Source organism: Staurois parvus, unplaced genomic scaffold, assembly GCF_062004578.1.
Source record: "Staurois parvus isolate SC_StPar_1 unplaced genomic scaffold, SC_StPar_1.0 ptg000530l, whole genome shotgun sequence".
Taxonomy (NCBI): Eukaryota; Metazoa; Chordata; class Amphibia; order Anura; family Ranidae; genus Staurois; species Staurois parvus.
In genome coordinates this window covers 527,708-545,586 of record NW_028318326.1, presented here as the reverse complement: position 1 = coordinate 545,586, position 17,879 = coordinate 527,708, and the positions used below count along the sequence as shown (strand labels likewise).

At 37.5% G+C, this 17,879-nt stretch overlaps 1 protein-coding gene and 1 long non-coding RNA gene across 5 annotated transcripts in view; both read right to left on the bottom strand.

Moving 5' to 3' along the window:
* ZNF385B (zinc finger protein 385B) overlaps positions 1–17,879 on the bottom strand; it is a 708,580-nt gene that overhangs the window by 303,614 nt on the left and 387,087 nt on the right. The window lies entirely within an intron of this gene.
* On the bottom strand, positions 6,612–7,620 carry LOC149451566 (uncharacterized). The gene is made up of 2 exons (XR_016315004.1): positions 6,997–7,620; positions 6,612–6,883 (listed from the first exon to the last, which is right to left on the bottom strand). It is a non-coding gene; the product is annotated as an uncharacterized LOC149451566 (long non-coding RNA).

The following is a 17,879-nucleotide window of genomic DNA, read 5'->3' as shown; positions in this document are numbered from 1 at the left end:
AGGTCAGATGTCAGAAAGTAAACAGCTCTTTAACCACTTGTGTACCAGGCTGTTATACTCCTGCATTAGCAGACCATTTTTCAGTTTTTGGCGTTGTAATAGTTTGACTGAGAATTATGAAACACTGTACCCAAACGAGCTTTCTATCAATTTTTTTAAACCAAGGATAAATATATATATATATAAACCTGTGCAAATAAGAACCACAATAGATAATCAACAATCAAAAATGAGGTGTAAAACATATAGCAGCTGAACACAAAAACCCTGATACTAGGCAATCAACAATTAATACTTAAAGTGCAGCGCTTAAAAAGTTACAAATAATCATAAGAAAACAGTAAAAAATGTGTCAAAAAAATAGTCCATCCAAAAATAAAAGAAAAAAAAAGTCCATCCAAAAATAAAAGAAAAGAAAAGTCCCAGAGGCTGTGATGAAACAAAAGAAATCCAAGGACAGTTGTCCTGTCACCAACCACTACTATAGAAGGCTTACTTGAAAGGCATGACTCCCTGGTAAGTCTTCTGTAGTAGTGGTTGGTGACAGGTATTCATTTTTTTTAAAACGATGGGGTTTTTGTTTGGTGGTATTTAATAGCCACTAAGTTTGTTTTTTCCTAAAATAAGGAAAAAAAATACCAAACATTTGAAATATAAAAGTTTCCCTTACGTTCTGTTAAAAAAAATGCCAGAATAGTATGAAACCCCCCAGAAATTACCCTTTTTCGAAAATTAGACACCACAAGGTGATCTAATTTTTTGCTTTTTTTTTAGGAAATGAAGAAACATGCTGGTACCGATGGGAATAGGCACAGACCTTGAAAATGGTGCATTAGATACATTATTGTACAGGTGATACACAAGGGAAGGACATGAAGGGATTAAAATGAGATGAAGGCCATTTTTTATTTAAATAGCAAAGATAATATACTTAACCTGCTCTGTGCAGTGCGCTTCTTCTTTGGTCCCCTGCCAGCGCTCCTGGCCCCTCCCTCCTGCTGAGTTCCCCAGAGCAAGCAGCTTGCTATGGGGGCACCCAAGCAGGCTCTCTCCCAAGCTCTGTGTCCATTCAAACAGAGCCACAGCTTGGCTTCACCCCCTTTCTCTTAATTGGCTCACTGATTGTGATTGACAGCAGCAGGATCCAATGGCTGGCTCAATCAATGAGGAGGGAGAGTCCCCAGAGAGCTGAGGCTGGATAGTGATGGGGCTCAGGTAAGTATTAGGAGGGCTGCTGCACACAGAATGTTTTTTGTTTTCATGCACAGAGTGCCCCTTACCCGGAAAAGCAAAATTACATATATATACATGCTATATATCTGCTATGGGGCTAAAGCAGTTAAAGGACCTTACATTTTAATATGACAAGCTGGAATTTTTTTTACCCTGGTAATGTGAGTGACTCAGTGTTTTTCCCTGCAGTCTGCACTCAGCTACATGTCAGATTTTGGCATCCCCTGCAATAGGTGCTTCATTTTGGGTAAAATATTCTCTAAGGTTAGAAAGAGATGAAAATACCAAAGTTTTTCTCAATGCAACACTGAGATTGTTCAGTTAAGTATTATAAAGGCAAACTCTCCGATCTCACAACCAAAATCTCTGTATATCACCAAAGAAAAGTAAACCTTTCACCCTTGAAAGTACAAATATCAGAAACCTTTTCTTCAAACCTTCACCCAAAACCTAATACCCTTCCTTTACTTCAAAATATCCCAAATAAAGTTCAAAAATAGTCCACCAAATGTCCACACTATTCAATCTTCCAGATGTGGTAAATGACAATATCTTGATTTTTTCCTGCAACCGGTTGTAAAAAATATGCCTTCATACTTAAAAGACAGCCAGGATGTAATGAATTTGCTGGAGGGAATGGAGGTATCTGAAGAGACCATTCTTGTTACAATAGATGTGAATTCGTTATACACAAGTATTAAACACAACGATGGTATTACAGCTATTAAATGGAGTTTAAAAAATTATACCGATTTACATAGAAAGCAAAGGAAATTAATCATACAATTATTGGAGTTTAGTATGGGAAGAAATTATTTTTGGTACCAAGGAGAATTTTATGAACAGGTAAAGGGCGTAAAATGTGCGCCCAGTTTGGCTAATATTTTCCTAGCTAGATGGGAGTGGAAAGAAATTTACGGAAGACATTGGGAGGGATTAAAGATTTGGAAAAGATATATTGATGATATTTTGGTGGTGTGGGATGGAACGGTTGAAAACTTGAATATATTTTTAGACTTTATTGGGAAAAATGAGTTTGGATTGGGATTCACACAGAATAGTAGTAAACAATCAGTGAATTTTTTAGATCTGAACATTTTTAAACTTAATAATAAATTATATTTTAAAACCTTTTTTAAGGAGACTGATAGGAATGGGTTTATCCCAACCAACAGTTGCCATCACCCTCAATGGATTGAAGGAATACCCAGAGGACAGTTTTCAAGGATTATGAGGAACTGTTCCAGGCTAGAGGACTATATTGCACAATCTAATATTATTAAGGAAAGATTTATCCAAAAAGGGTATGACCCTATTAAATTGGAAAAACTAGGTATAAAATTAGTTTCAATTATTTGGGTGAAGGAAAGATCAAAAAGAAAAATAAAGTGAAAGAAGGGAAAAATAGTAAAGTAGATTTTGCTTTTATTTCCCCGTTTCAACTGCCATTATAAAGATATAGAAAACATTTTTAACAAGTATTGGCCGATTTTAAAAAAAGATGTTATTTTGGGATCCCTTCTTCCAAATAAACCACCATTTATATATAGGAAAAATAATAATTTAAGAAACAACCTGGTGAAAGGTATTATTTCACCTCCCAATCAAAAAGGTATGAAGATGTTTAATCTCAAAGGGTTCTATCCGTGTAAAAAATGTAAGGTATGTAAAACCACTAATATAAAAAGTAAAAAAATTTCTGGCTTTGAATCATACAATACTGGGGAAAAATATGAAATAGAAAAATTTATTACATGCAGTACAAAATATGTGACGTATTTGCTAGAATGTCCCTGCAAATTTCAATATGTAGGTAGAACTAAAAGGTCTCTTTGTGAAAGATTAAAAGAACATGTAAGGAATATTATAAAAGGAAAAAAGAATCATAGTGTGTCTAGACACTTTAAAGAATTTCATCGATCAGATCCTAGTGGCCTTAAATTCTGTGGGATAGATACAGTAGAAGCTCACTGGAGAGGTGGGAATAGAGTACAGGTGTTATCCCGTAACGAGACATTTTGGATTTATCAGTTGCGTACTTTGAAACCTAGAGGTTTTAATATCAATTTAGACCTAAATTGCTTCATTTCTGATTGGTAAAAGGGGATTATAGTATTAAATTACTACACTTCTGATTTTTAAAGGGAAGTACAGTATAGGAATTTTATTCATTTTAATATAATTGAGTATTTATTGACAATTTGAATATTATGGTATTTTGAGAGATTAGGAATTTATTGAATATTTTTGGTTATAAACATTATATTTTATTTCATTCGATTTATTTATTTTATTTTAATATAAAAATAAAGAGTTTATTTCACTTATTTAGTTTAGCCAGTAGAGGGCGCTGTGGTAGAATTTACTATATGTAGATGAACCTAAATAGATATTTTAGTTCATTTTAATTTCTAATTTTATTTTATTTTATTTTAATCTTGTGAGATAAATATTATTAAATATGAATGATTGTTTTTAGTATGGAACAGGGTGATATAAAATACATAGGTAGTTGGTCTTTTTATTGTAATTTTATTGTAATTTTTTATATATTGTAATGTATTTGAATTTAGCATTCAAGGAATGGTGTTTATATGTATGTATGTATTAGGATGCGTATCCGGTTCAATCGTTCATGCAGAAAGCCGGTTATGAAGGTGTATATGGTAATCGGCGTTAGATGCCCTTAGATATGATGGCGGCTCGGTTCTCCTGCCAGTAGTCTGAGAAGGATAAAAGGAACCGCATCTTAGACATCAGGATCCCTCGAGAAGAAGTCGGAAGTGACGAAACGCGTCAGCAACGTGACGTCAGACAAAAAACCAGAAGGAGCAGCGCGGCCATCTTTGATGTTGGATTGCGGTTGTATGAACTGATGGAACAGGATGGACGTTTTTGTTTACTTAATGTAAGCAGTAAATAAATTTGTGATATTGCTCGTATACTCCACTGAGTCTTGTCTTCTCTGCCCTATGAGGAGAGGGGAAGATTACATTGAACAGATCCACAAGGGGAAAGTTGTATATTAACCTGGAGTGTTGGAAACGCCTTTATAAGCTGCAAGAGAGTAATAGTATGTTATCCTACTACAGTGGTGGCACCTTTTTGGATTAGTGCACACAATCAAAAGTTGATTTGTTTTATTTGCTGTGCATTTCACCTGCTAGAGTGGTAACACTCTTTTGATTATTGCACATAATCACTAGTTCAGTTGCTGTGAACTATACCTACCTCACGAGTGGGGTGTGTGTAGGTGGACTCACTTTATTTATATTGTATATTTTGTATTTTATGTGAGATTCACAAAGAGTGTTTGGATTTATTTATTTATTTAATTCATTTAAATATAATTTTTTTTTTTCCTGACAAGTGTTCTGCATGGCATCACAGAATATTGTATTATTCTGTATTATTTGAGAGATAATGCACTATATTTAGTTTATATTTTTTGAGGTATCTTGGACTTGAGGTGACGAATTGGACATTTTACCACGTCTGGAAGATTGAATAGTGTGGACATTTAGTGGACTATTTTTGAACTTTATTTGGGATATTTTGAAGTAAAGGAAGGGTATTAGGTTTTGGGTGAAGGTTTGAAGAAAAGGTTTCTGAAACTCTCCGATCTGGTGATCATTTTTGGAAAGCACATAGTATGGTGTGCATAAACTACTTCTGAATGGAGGGAGGAATGAATGTGCTAAAATCCTTGTAATATATTTAGTTCTCTTAAAACCTGAGTTACAATTTAAATGTATTAAAGATATCAATGATGGCCAAAATAAATCCTGAATGTTTTATGGCTGTTAAACTGATATGACAGGAATGCACAGAAATATGTACATGGTGCGTTCAAATTGTGTAGTAACACAAGATATGCCCAACTCTCTATTTATCTAGACCAATGGTTCTCAAAGTTAGGATGTTATGACACTTCAGGGGGGTTGAGGAACATGTCCAGTGGTGCCACTGTGGGTAGCTGCACTTACACCTCCCACCTGCCAGGGGGCATATGAATATACTACTGTAATTATTGATGGGCACAAGTTACACAGTATTCTGGATTTCTTTAAAAAAAAAAAAAACACTAAACAGAAACCATGCAGAGGGTGGGATGTTGTAGCTAAGAGGTGAGAAAAATCTGCAACAGGGACAAAGACAGCAATTAATAATCTAGGGTTCTTGCCTTCCACTTCTTTATCAGTTTTAGTTTCATCTATGTTGCTGCTGATTTCTCTCACTTCCTCAATTTTAATGTGCTAATTACACATTTACTCTTTAGTGTAACAACATTCCTTTTATAATAAGGCTTCTTGGTACTTTCTATTCACCTCTGGTAATATACTAACACTATTACATAAAATCAGACATACGTATATGTAAACACATAGCTTAAATCCTGCAGCTTATGCTAACAATATGTAAAACTGGTAAAGAAAAAGAACAAAAAGAAATTCTATACTATACAGGGCAATAGCATACTGAGCAAACAGCTAACCCCTAAATTAAAGTGTCATGTACTTACCGTATTTTCCGGCGTATAAGACGACTTTTTACCCCTTGAAAATCCTCTCAAAAGTCGGGGGTCGTCTTATACGCCGGTATACGGCATACTGACACTTTTTAGGGGGGCGGCGCGGTGCCGCCTCTCCCCCCTTCCAACGGAAGGGACACTAAGTACAGGGGTGGGCAGGGGCTGCTGCTTCTTACCTGGCTCCGGTCCCACGACGATCCGGTCCAGGAAGCACGGCTGCTCCTTCAGTTCGGCCACTGGATGTTCGCGCGGCTGCTTGGCTCAGTCTACTCACCGGTGTATGGCCGCCAGAACTGTAGCTCAGGAAAGGCACACAGGCGGCCAATCACCAGCGAGGGGGCGGAGCCGACCGGCCCTGCGAAAATCGAGTGAAGGAGCGGCCGGTAAGTGTGCCGTGTAGAGGTGCTGCTGCAACCACATATGCTGGCTGCAGCAGCACCATACTAGAACAGGGGTCAGCAAGTGTAATTGGTGTCAGTGGGAGGAATAGTGCCCCATCATTGGTGTCACTGATACTAATGATGGGGCATTGTTCCTCCCACTGACACCAACGATGGGACACTATTCCTCCCCCCCACTGACACCAACGATGGGGCACTATTCCTCCGCCCCCCCACTGACACCAGTGATGGTACACTATTCCACCACAACAATAAAGCACAAACAAGCCACCCAATAATGACACGTATAACTAGTGTCATTAACTTATCTCCGACTCACTGGTATAAGTGTGGATCCATAAACCCATAAGGTACATACTAAGCAAAATGGTAGTGTGACAAGAACACCCCTACCTGGAAAAAGAAGGTTATTAGGTGATCCACGCGGAGTAATATGAATTCAAAAATATTCCAAACAATTCTTTATTTGATCACATAGATCATAAGGAGGTTAAACATGAGCATGGTGTACATATGAAAAAAATAAAATCATGTTAAAAAGCACTAGGCGTCTTCAGTTTAGGGTCATCTTAACAAATAGAGTACCACAAGGCAGAGTTATAAAGTGGTGATATAGTTATCCTGGGTTTCCATGGGTTTTCGGCTTGTATTCGAGTAAACCATGTATGCAGCAAATGTGTTCCCAATGTATGTCAGGTATCTCCTGATGTGAAAAAAGCTGGAATACAAAAATATATAGTATATATATGGAAATATGAAAACCAAAAAACCATATCACATCCAATATTCACCAGGCCTCCCTCTACAATGGTCAGTGGATACTACTATTACCTTCTCAAAGGTGAGGTTGACAGGCCAGCTTCTCAAGTGTAGGGACTTCCTGGATAGCCACCCCAAATAAAATAAAGTCCACAGTACCAAATGATTCTGAGGATATATATAGAAAAATAGTGAAAAATGTAAAAATCATGGGCATCAGGTCACCCTGAAAATAAAACACACACAGAGTGGGTATATTACCATCAATGAAGATCAAGAAGACATCTGTCGACTTGAAATAGGATCAGGTCCTTGATGCTTTTCCAAGATGCATATGGGGGTGAGGAGCCAGGTAGTCACAATACATAGATTCCAAACACATATACTGTGTATATAGCATATAACAGGCTATACGGGCCTGAATTCTGATACCCAATAAAGGGTTTCCAAAAATTGCTCAAAATGAGAAGATTATTATTCCATATACTGTGTATATAGCATATAGCAGGCTTTGCAAACCTGAATTTTTATACCCAATAAAGGGTTTCCAAAAATTGCTCAAAATGAGAAGGTTATTGCGGTTTCATGAGGATATGGCTATGTCACAGCACAACCCCTAGATAGGATAGCGTATATATGTATATATATGTAGATCGTCCTCCAAAGAGGATTTGCAAAGATTCCCCGAATATACAGGGTAATTTATGCCCAAATAGCATGCCCTTGTTAACACCATAAAAGCTCTATCAATCTCAACAGCCGTAAGCTAAGTTAACTTGCCACCGGTGGAAGATAAATTTCCCTGAAAGATAGCCGTTTGCGAGCCGCTGCAGCAATAGCCTTATGGTAGTTTTCAGAGGGTCAAGGGCCTTCCTAGCAGGGAGCTGTGACACCGCCGTTCCTTCCCGCCTCGTGGGCGCCGCACCCAGTGAAGACGCCGAGCGTAGTGACGTCAATACGTTGACGCGTTTCGTCCGCCAATCACCGCAGACTTCGTCAGAACTGGGAGGGGACTTCAATACTTCGCCTTATATGGTGCTCTAATTGCATACCAAAGAGTCTCCACCTCGCCATCTTGTGTTGAAAGAGTATCACTACATTGGAATAGTCCAAAGTGAATTAAAACACATATATTGAATTTAAGATGATTGCTGGATATAGAAGAAAGGGGCCTAAATATTATTATAAATCAGATCCTCTTCAGAGAAAAATTAAATTAAAGATAAAGAGGAAATCTAAATTAGCACAATACTTGTTCCAGTGGGGAAGACATCAAGACCAGATTCCGCTACCCAGGCTTTCAATATTAATCCAGTTATTTGAATTTATTTTAATTATCTAGAGAAAATAGAATCAGATACAGAATTAAGATTCATATTTTGTCCAAATATATCCATATTTAGTTCACATAAAGGATATCATAATATGGATTATGGCTTAGGATATGTAGAAGGCTCCAAGAGACTCATTTCAAAAAAACCCCAAAGTTAAGTTCTGTATTAAGTCCATATGGGGCAAGTGCTCCCAGGGTATAAATCCAGAATTTTTCCTTTTGTAGGAGGACTTTATCAAAGTCACCCCGACGGGCTGAAATATTCAGCATGAAAATCCCTTTTACTTTTAGACCATCTGTTTTGCCCCCATGGACTTCTTTAAAATGTTGGGCCAATGGGTTTTCTTTTTCTCCCTTTCTTACATTCCTATTTTCATTTCTGATGTCTCTCAGATGTTCACCAATCCGAGTCCTAAGGTTCCTTTTGGTTTTACCTATATACATCTTCTTAAATGGGCATTCTATCATGTACACTATTTTGCTACTTGAGCAATTAATGAAGCTGCGTATTTGGAATATCTTAGAATTATCATTATTAAAGAACTGATTAGACTTATGCACAAATGGGCATATCTGACAGTGACCACAAGGGAACATTCCATAAATACCGGTCCTCCTAGTTAACCAGTTTCTCTGTGGTGCCCTCTGGAATTCTGATTGTACTAGTATATCATTTAGATTCCGAGTTCGTTTTGCTACCATTTGAGGGCTCTCTCCTACTACTTTGGCTATCTGCGGGTTTTGAGTTAATAAGTACCAATGGGAGTCCAGGGCCTTCCTAACTTCCCCCCACTGTTGTCCAAATTTAGTTATAAATCTTACCGGTTGGTTTTCAAGGTTCTCAGCTAGCTTTAATTTTGGTTTGTTTATCAGTTCCTCTCTTGTTTTACCGAGGGCTCTTCTTTTTGCTCTTCTAAGAGTTCTATGTGAATAGCCTCTCTCTCTAAACCTCTTATAAAGCTGAATAGATTCATATCTATACTCCAGATCTTCTGTACAATTTCTTTTTATTCTCTGAAACTGACCAATAGGAATTCCTTGTTTTAAACTCCTTGGATGATAGCTATTGGCATGGAGAAGTGTATTAGCCGCTGTTTCCTTTCTGAATGTTTTAGTAACCAGATCGTTTCCGTAGACAGAGATTGACAGATCTAAAAAAGTTATCACCTCTCTATCTACTGTATAAGTAAGTTTAATATTCCTATCATTGTCATTCAGAAATTCCATAAACCTTTTAAGCTCATCAATACTACCATCCCAAACCATCAGGACATCATCAATATATCGCAACCAAGTTATTGCGTATTGGTTATAGGGAATAGAGGGATATACCAACTCCTCTTCCCATAGACCTAGATGTAGACATGCATATGCCGGGGCCCAAGGTGCTCCCATGGAGGTACCACATATTTGTTGGTAGAAGGAACCCAAAAACTGAAAACAGTTATGAGTCAACATAAATTCCAACAAATCCAATATAAATTCATTTTGAGCCTCCATTTCAGGAAAATGTGTCTCCAAAAAGTGGGGCACAGAATTCAGGCCCGTATAGCCTGTTATATGCTATATACACAGTATATGTGTTTGGAATCTATGTATTGTGACTACCTGGCTCCTCACCCCCATATGCATCTTGGAAAAGCATCAAGGACCTGATCCTATGTCAAGTCGACAGATGTCTTCTTGATCTTCATTGATGGTAATATACCCACTCTGTGTGTGTTTTATTTTCAGGGTGACCTGATGCCCATGATTTTTACATTTTTCACTATTTTTCTATATATATCCTCAGAATCATTTGGTACTGTGGACTTTATTTTATTTCATATATATTTCATGATTTTATTTTTTTCATATGTACACCATGCTCATGTTTAACCTCCTTATGATCTATGTGATCAAATAAAGAATTGTTTGGAATATTTTTGAATTCATATTATTCCGCGTGGATCACCTAATAACCTTCTTTTTCCAGGTAGGGGTGTTCTTGTCACACTACCATTTTGCTTAGTACACTATTCCACCCCCCACTGACATCAATGGTGGGACACTATCCCTCCCACTGACACCAATGATGGGGCACTATTCCCCCCACTGATACTAATGATGGGACACTATTCCTGCCACTGAAACCAATGATGGGGCACGATTCCCCGCACTGACACCAAAGATGGGGCACAATTCCCCCCACTGATACTAATGATGGGGCACGATTCCCCCCACTGACACCAAAGATGGGGCACTATTCCTCCCACTGATACTAATGATAGGGCACTATTCCTGCCACTGATACCAATGATGGGGCACGATTCCTCTCACTGACACCAATGATGGGGTGCTATTACACTGACACCAATGATGGGGTGCTATTCCTCCCACTGACACCAATGATGGGGCTCTATTCCCCCCACTGATACCAATGATGGGGCACTATTCCTCCCACTAATACCAATGATGGGGCTCTATTCCCCCCACTGATACCAATGATGGGGCACTATTCCTTCCACTAATACCAATGATGAGGAACTTATCACATCTTCCCATCCTGATTTGCCTGTCAAAATTACTCTATAGAATGTTTCTATCAATTTCTGCGTTCTGTGTTCTATGGCACTATGGGTTGCACACTGTAATAAATGTTTATGTGTAAAACAAATATTTTATACATACAGTACATAAATTCAAAAAAATGTAAAAAAAAAAAACAACCTAAAAACTAAAAAGAAAAAATAAGATCAACTCAAAATGATCATAGTTCCCTTTAACATTAGTGAATGTTAAACAACTTGCAGTTTTTAGTGCCTAATAGAACTACAAGTCCCATGTGAAAAGATGTTGATGATAATATGTTTGTGACAAGGCATTATTAATATAGTCAATTATTCATGGAAAAGAAAAGAGGCTGCATTTAAAAGATTGATAATGCTAAGTAATGCACGGTTATTAGACTGGTACTGTTAATAAATCACCATTTATTTTGAAGAGAAAAGGAGAAGATGACACAGGATGTTATGTTCTTCCTTTCACCGTTCTGGTTTTACAGTTTAAAATATCTCTCCTCCCTGGCTTATGACCACAGGGCCAACCTTTGGTCTAGATTGATCATATTTTAGTTGCTTGCTTTTGAGATGTTGATTGAAGCCACCGGAGGAAGAAAACAATTCAGACATCCGATCAATTCTTTCATTCACTTTTTTAAAAGCTGCAATTATCTTGGAAACAGAATTAAATCCTAAATAGAACACAGTGATTATGTTGAATCTTCAAGTTTGGGTTATTGATTCACGCATTTTAAAGATAAATGAGTAAATCTGGAACACATGCCGTGATATTACCAGATATAATAAAGTGTGTGTTTAGGGAAAAAACACATGCTATACTCCAGTGTTTCTCAACCTTTTTTCAGTCAAGGCACCCTTTAAAACTATGGACAATCTCAAGGCACCCTTTAACAAAATGCACAATCTCAAGGCACCCCATCCTAAAATGTAAAAACTACTCTAATAGTTTTACATAATGCAACAACATCCAAATGCGTAGGACACCCAACGTTAGAGGTGAGTTATTCTTCCAAAGCAAATATTCCTTTGCAAACTGGTACTGACTAGTATTCTGGTGTTTCTCCCTGAGTTTCTCTCCCTCACTCAGCTAATGTGACCCCACTGCTGATGGAGAGGGGCGGGGGAGGGACAAACAAGGATGCTGTGCAGGCACCTGACATCCTCCCTATCAACTAATGAAGTAATTGGTTATTAGAATGCCGGCAGCTGGCAGGTTGTAAAAGTGCACAATGAAAACCTACGGCTTTGTGTAACTAAAAGGTACGCTTGATCCACCTGCTGGCTTGTATACAATTTTTGGCCAGTTTTTAAGCATCTTGCCAAGGCACCCCTGAAAAGGCCTGAAGAAAACCCAGGGTGGCTGGGCACCCTGGTTGAGAAAGGATACTATACTCATATGTAATGCAAGCACACTAACCTGTGTTTTGTCTCTCTAAACACCTTACATATACAGAAAAATACCTGTTCATGTCGGAATTCCGCTAAACTCCTAACTTCCTGTGTAGCTGACATCATTGCTTCTGCTGGAACTGCCTAGTTCTCTTCTGCTGTGCTATAGTACACCCTCTTTTCCTCTTCCCCATAACATAAGGGGCAGGTGTTTTGTAGTCCAACAGGAAAAACTAAGACAGGGCTGACAACACAGCTTGGGATTTCAATGCAACTGAGGCAGTGATGGCAGCTCATTCAAGACGTTAGGAGCGCATTAGATTTTTTTTACTGCTTATCAGGTATTTTTTTTAGCTTGCATGGTTTTGAAGAGAAAAACAGGAGAAATGTACAGTCCCTGCAGACATATGCTAAGAGTGATCCTGAAAATTGAGCATGTGGTAACATTAACTGGCTGACTGTACATCTACTATTAAAAAACAAAACAAAACAAAAAAAAAACTATTAAATAGATTCAACAACACATTTCTTTTTTTTTGTCAAGATTTCTTTAGAATATCCTCTTGTCCTCATTTGCATACATTTCATGTGTCAGGTTTAATACTACAATTGTTTATGTCAGGTAAATATGGAATATTACATATGCATATTTCATGTTTACCATCTTTAGCCAGCAGATGGCACATTTCAGTCAGTTATTTTACCACTTTGCTGTCAAATGGCTCTAATTTGATCTGCTATACAGAATCCATATATACATGACATAGACAGAGAAGTGGCACACTAATCTCCCTCATAAAATCTTAATGTTATGTTTTTCTTCTATTGTCAATGTGATTTCAAATTTAGATGCATGTTTATAAACCGGGGAATGTCACATTTACTGAACATTCACTGCAGGTGAATATTCTTGGTCTATTTATTTCAACATACAGCATATTAGTGAATATCACTGTCACTGCTATATATATATATATATATATATATATATATATATATATATATATTTATATACACCCCCTTAGTCTTTGTTTTCCATCTGCAGCTTTCTAATACAAAAAGGTAAATAAGCCAAAAGAACGAACATGTACTATATACAACTACAAAAAAGTATAACTTATAAACATTTTGTATGCTCCTGGAACCCAGTGTTTCATGAAAATAAAGACGTTCATTTTTGCCAGATCACTCTTTTGTAATAAGACAGTGGGGTGGTCAGAAAAAATACACATTTACTGATCACCTGAAACCTAGAATGGTGGCCATGCACACTTATCTATTTTGATCAATGAGGGATTTAAACAAAACTATCAAATCAAAAATGGATCAAATAGATGGATCAAACCTCCATTCCGATCGATTTAGACTTGATTTACATTGGATTAGAGAAAACTGAGTCAACCAGCCAGGACAGAACTAAGATGATTTGTTCATAGATTTGATCGTATATTGATCCAATGGATTATGAGCTTGCCTAGTAGAAACAGAGATACAACGGATAACTTATGATTTTATCTTACAGCTACCAACTGAATGCCATATCCCTGTGTGTTGCATATTGATCTATTGTGGTTTTGAATACATATTGGGAGGGATTAATCAGAATATAAATTGATTATTTATCAAAGCGTGCATGGCCACTATAACAGAGACCTAATAGAGCAGCCACTTACCAGTTACTAATAGAGATTTGATTCATACTGCAGTGCCAACAAACACTGTACAAGTATTCATGGAATAAAGCCACAGTAATTGTCCTTAGAATAGTAGAAAGATGTCTGCTCTTGACTACTTTGGCCAGTACTTGGTTCATTCTTGGACAATGAAGCAAGCTCAGTCTAGGTTTCACCACACACACACTTATTTGTCCTATCTATGAACATTTACAAAGGTAATTCTTGCACCAAACTCCACTGTCCCTAATGTTCAAACCTGATGGAATATTTGTTTGATGTTTTGGGTTCAGTTTCTTGAAGATTTGACAAAAACTGAAGTCCTAATCTCATGTGCCAACTGCAAAATGTCATGTTTGGAATATAACAATGGTTTATGGAGTCAGTCAATTAAAGTGAATTTATTGCAAACAGTGCACAACCCCAAAAGCTGTTCCCTTTTTAAAGTTAACCCTCTCATTCCATTCAAGGCTGCTTACAGGAATGTACACTCACCGGCCACTTTATTAGGTACACCTTGCTAGTACCAGGTTGGACCTCCTTTTGCTTTCAGAACTGCCTTCATTCTTTGTGGCATAGATTCAACATGGTGTTGGAAACATTCCCCTGAGATTTTGGACCATATTGACATGAATTACCGTTGCCTATCATCTCAAATCAGTCTGCCCATTCTCTTCTGACATCAGCAAGGCATTTTTGTCCACACAACTGCCACTCACTGGATATTTTTCAGACCATTCTCTGTAAACCCTAGAGATGGTTGTGCGTGAAAATCCCAGTAGATCAGCAGTTTTTTAAATACTCAGATCAGCCGCTCTGGAACCAACAACAATTCCACATTCAAAGTTACTTAAATCCCCTTTCTTCCCCATTCTGATGCTTGGGTTTGAACTTTAGTAAGTCGTCTTCACCACGGATGACTAAATGCATTGATTTGCTGCCATGTGATTGGCTGATTAGCAATTTGTGTTACCAAGCAATTGAAAAGGTGTACCTAATAAAGTGGCCAGTGAGTGTACATTAAAACATCAATAATGATTACAAAAGGAGATGACACATCAAGGTGGAAGCTTTCCTCAATGATGAACAAAATGGAGTTCATGAGAAACTATAAAGTGATCAAGTGCCAATTTTAGCCCAAAGTATTTAAAGTCCAAAACAGATAATAGTGCTCTGTGCCACTCCAAACAACATCAATTTTAGTGCAACATCCATGATTCATTCATACAGTGTCTTCTACTTAAAGTGCTTAATGAAGTTATTCCAAAATGCAGTCTTCACCTCCATACCGCACTCACCAGAAGGAGTTGACCCTTTGCACAAATAAATGGGTTAACTAGTGTCATCAGATCCAAGGTATGAATACGGCCAATGCTCTGATCAGTGTTCTATTATAATTCTAGTTTCAGCCCAGTTTCAGCAACTCATACTATCATGTAAATTACATGGTAGCAACAGAGAGAGGAAGACCACTGAAATTGACGTGGTTCGGAGTAGCACAGAGCACTATTATCTAATTTGGACTTCTTTATATATGTATGGACAGAAATCAGGATTTGATCACTTTATAGTTTCTAATGTGTTTATTATTATAGTGTTTCTGCAACGCTGTATTCTGATTTTGGGGTTTCTGTTAATATCCACTAGGATGCATAGCTACCTTACAACAGCGTATTCGTTTAGGATTACACATATTTATTAAAAGTGCAGTGATTTTGAGAAAGTTGTATTTTAAAAAAAGGAGTCCATGCTCCCACTTTTGCACTATCAATGTTGCCCCCTTATGATGAATAGGTAATGAAGACCCCTGACCCCATCCCTATAATATTTCTCACATTTCGCAATATGAGCTAAATGCCTATTACATTCCATGACCTGCACAACTGTAATCTGTCTCTCAATGGTGCAATTCGATCAAAACTATCGAATTGGTAAACAATTGTAATAACTTCCCTTCTGAAGGATTTAGACTCAATTTAGATCGAACTTGATCAAAGTAAGTCGATTGTCCAGGGCTGAAAATTATCAATCATTTTGCATCGATCGGCAACACTGAGATGCTTTGGTCATGAATTTAATCATATTTCAATTGACCAGATTATGAGACAGCATAGTGGAAACAGAGATGCAATCAATAATTATGATGGGATCTTCCAACTATCGTTCAAAATATATTTCCCCATGAGTAATATATCCATCAAGCAGTTCTCAACAACAGATCAATTATTCCCATCGGAAGAGATTGATCAAAAACTATCAATCATTTAGTGAATGATGCGTGGCTATCAGAAGAGTGACCATTTAATTTGCAGTGTATCAAAGGCATTCTTAACACACTGGTCTATGAATCCTACACTTAAATAAGAGTAAACCTAATGGGCTTTAGTCAGAACTGCTTCGCTCCCCATACAAGTCTGTGTGAAGCAAGTCAATGCAGGTTAGAAGGAGGTCAACTGCAAGTCAGGGAATCTGTAAATTAATTCTGAATGATCTCTGAAGCATCTTAAACTGAAGTCAAAAGCATGCTGTATTTGTCCATCAACAAAAGCCCAAAGCCTGCTGATACAGGTTCTAAGAAAAAAAATGTCAAAACTGTCAGACATATTCATATAGCCAAGCCATGTCACAGCATATAACGTATTTCTAAACAGAAATTCAACACTGCAGAAAATGCAAACTTTTATGGGTTTGTATAGGCAACCTGGTTGAATTTCTGGCATAATATCCTCCACATGTTCAATATCAGGCTTGAGATGTACAGGCCAAATATATTTTGGGTTACCAAAAAACATTCTGAGTCAGGTAAAATATTTTATAATTTTCATGAAAATGTCAGAAATATCTCTCATTAGTTTTTAGTTTGTAAATCTGAATGCCATTTAAGAAGGGATTCAAGCTACAGTATAATATAATTGATTTCCTTCAAGCAACACGTGAAAACTTCTTCCAAACAACACATGGAAGGGCAACACACATCAAAAACAAACAAAAATTCCCAGTTCACTTACTAGCCAGCCTGCAACAAAACCAAACTGACCCTGTCTAACAGTTTAAAATAAAAACAAGGGGTTTAGTTGCACACATTTGCAAATATATGTGTAAGCTGCAGTGGCCGCATCAAGGCACTCCAGTGCACTGCGGTCCTAACTCTATACTTCTGCGAGTCTCCCAAACTGGAGCACACATAGCAAAGAATAGATTAAGGGCAGGTATGCTTGGAGGGAGCCCATCCTTGTTTAAAGGTACAGGGAAGCATGGATCACCCAGCAAGAACACAATGGCAGCTGAAGGTATCCCGTACATCCCCATACCAATTCACTAATTATACAAACAAATGGCAACCACCCCAACCTATAACTAGCCTTTGCAGCAAGCAGGCACACCTGCCATAAATCTATCCATTGCTATATGTGCTCCAATTTGGGAGACTCTCTAAACTACAGAGTTTAGACTGCAGTACATTGGGGTGCCTTGACATGGCCACTGCAGCTAACACATATACTTGCAAATGTGTGCAACCAAACCCCTTTTTTTAACGTAAATTGATAGACAGGGTCAGTTTGGTTTTGTTGCAAGCTGGCTGATAAGTCAGCTGGGAACTTTTTGTTTGTTTTTTAAGAAAAATACCCGAAATAAACATAAGAAGGTACCCATACCTATTAAACATAGCAGTAACTCCAGATATGGTAGAGGAGGTATGCTGAAGCAATTTTGCCAAAGGCATACTATACCTTTGATACACTGTTCTAATCTGGATAGTAGTGTCCCTTTAACTTAAAATCAATTAAAATTGCACATTTTAGCCCCTATAAGGACAGCGTGCTAAGCTGTCACTCTTGCTAACTAGTCATTTAACATTATGCACGAACTCCCAACAATGCTAAACTGTTTCATTAGTCAGAACCCTTGGTGATATTTTTATTTGAAACATTAACATACTGCATAAAATGACTGCATGCAGTTCCCTTATGAGTCTGCTAATGAGGACACATAACACTT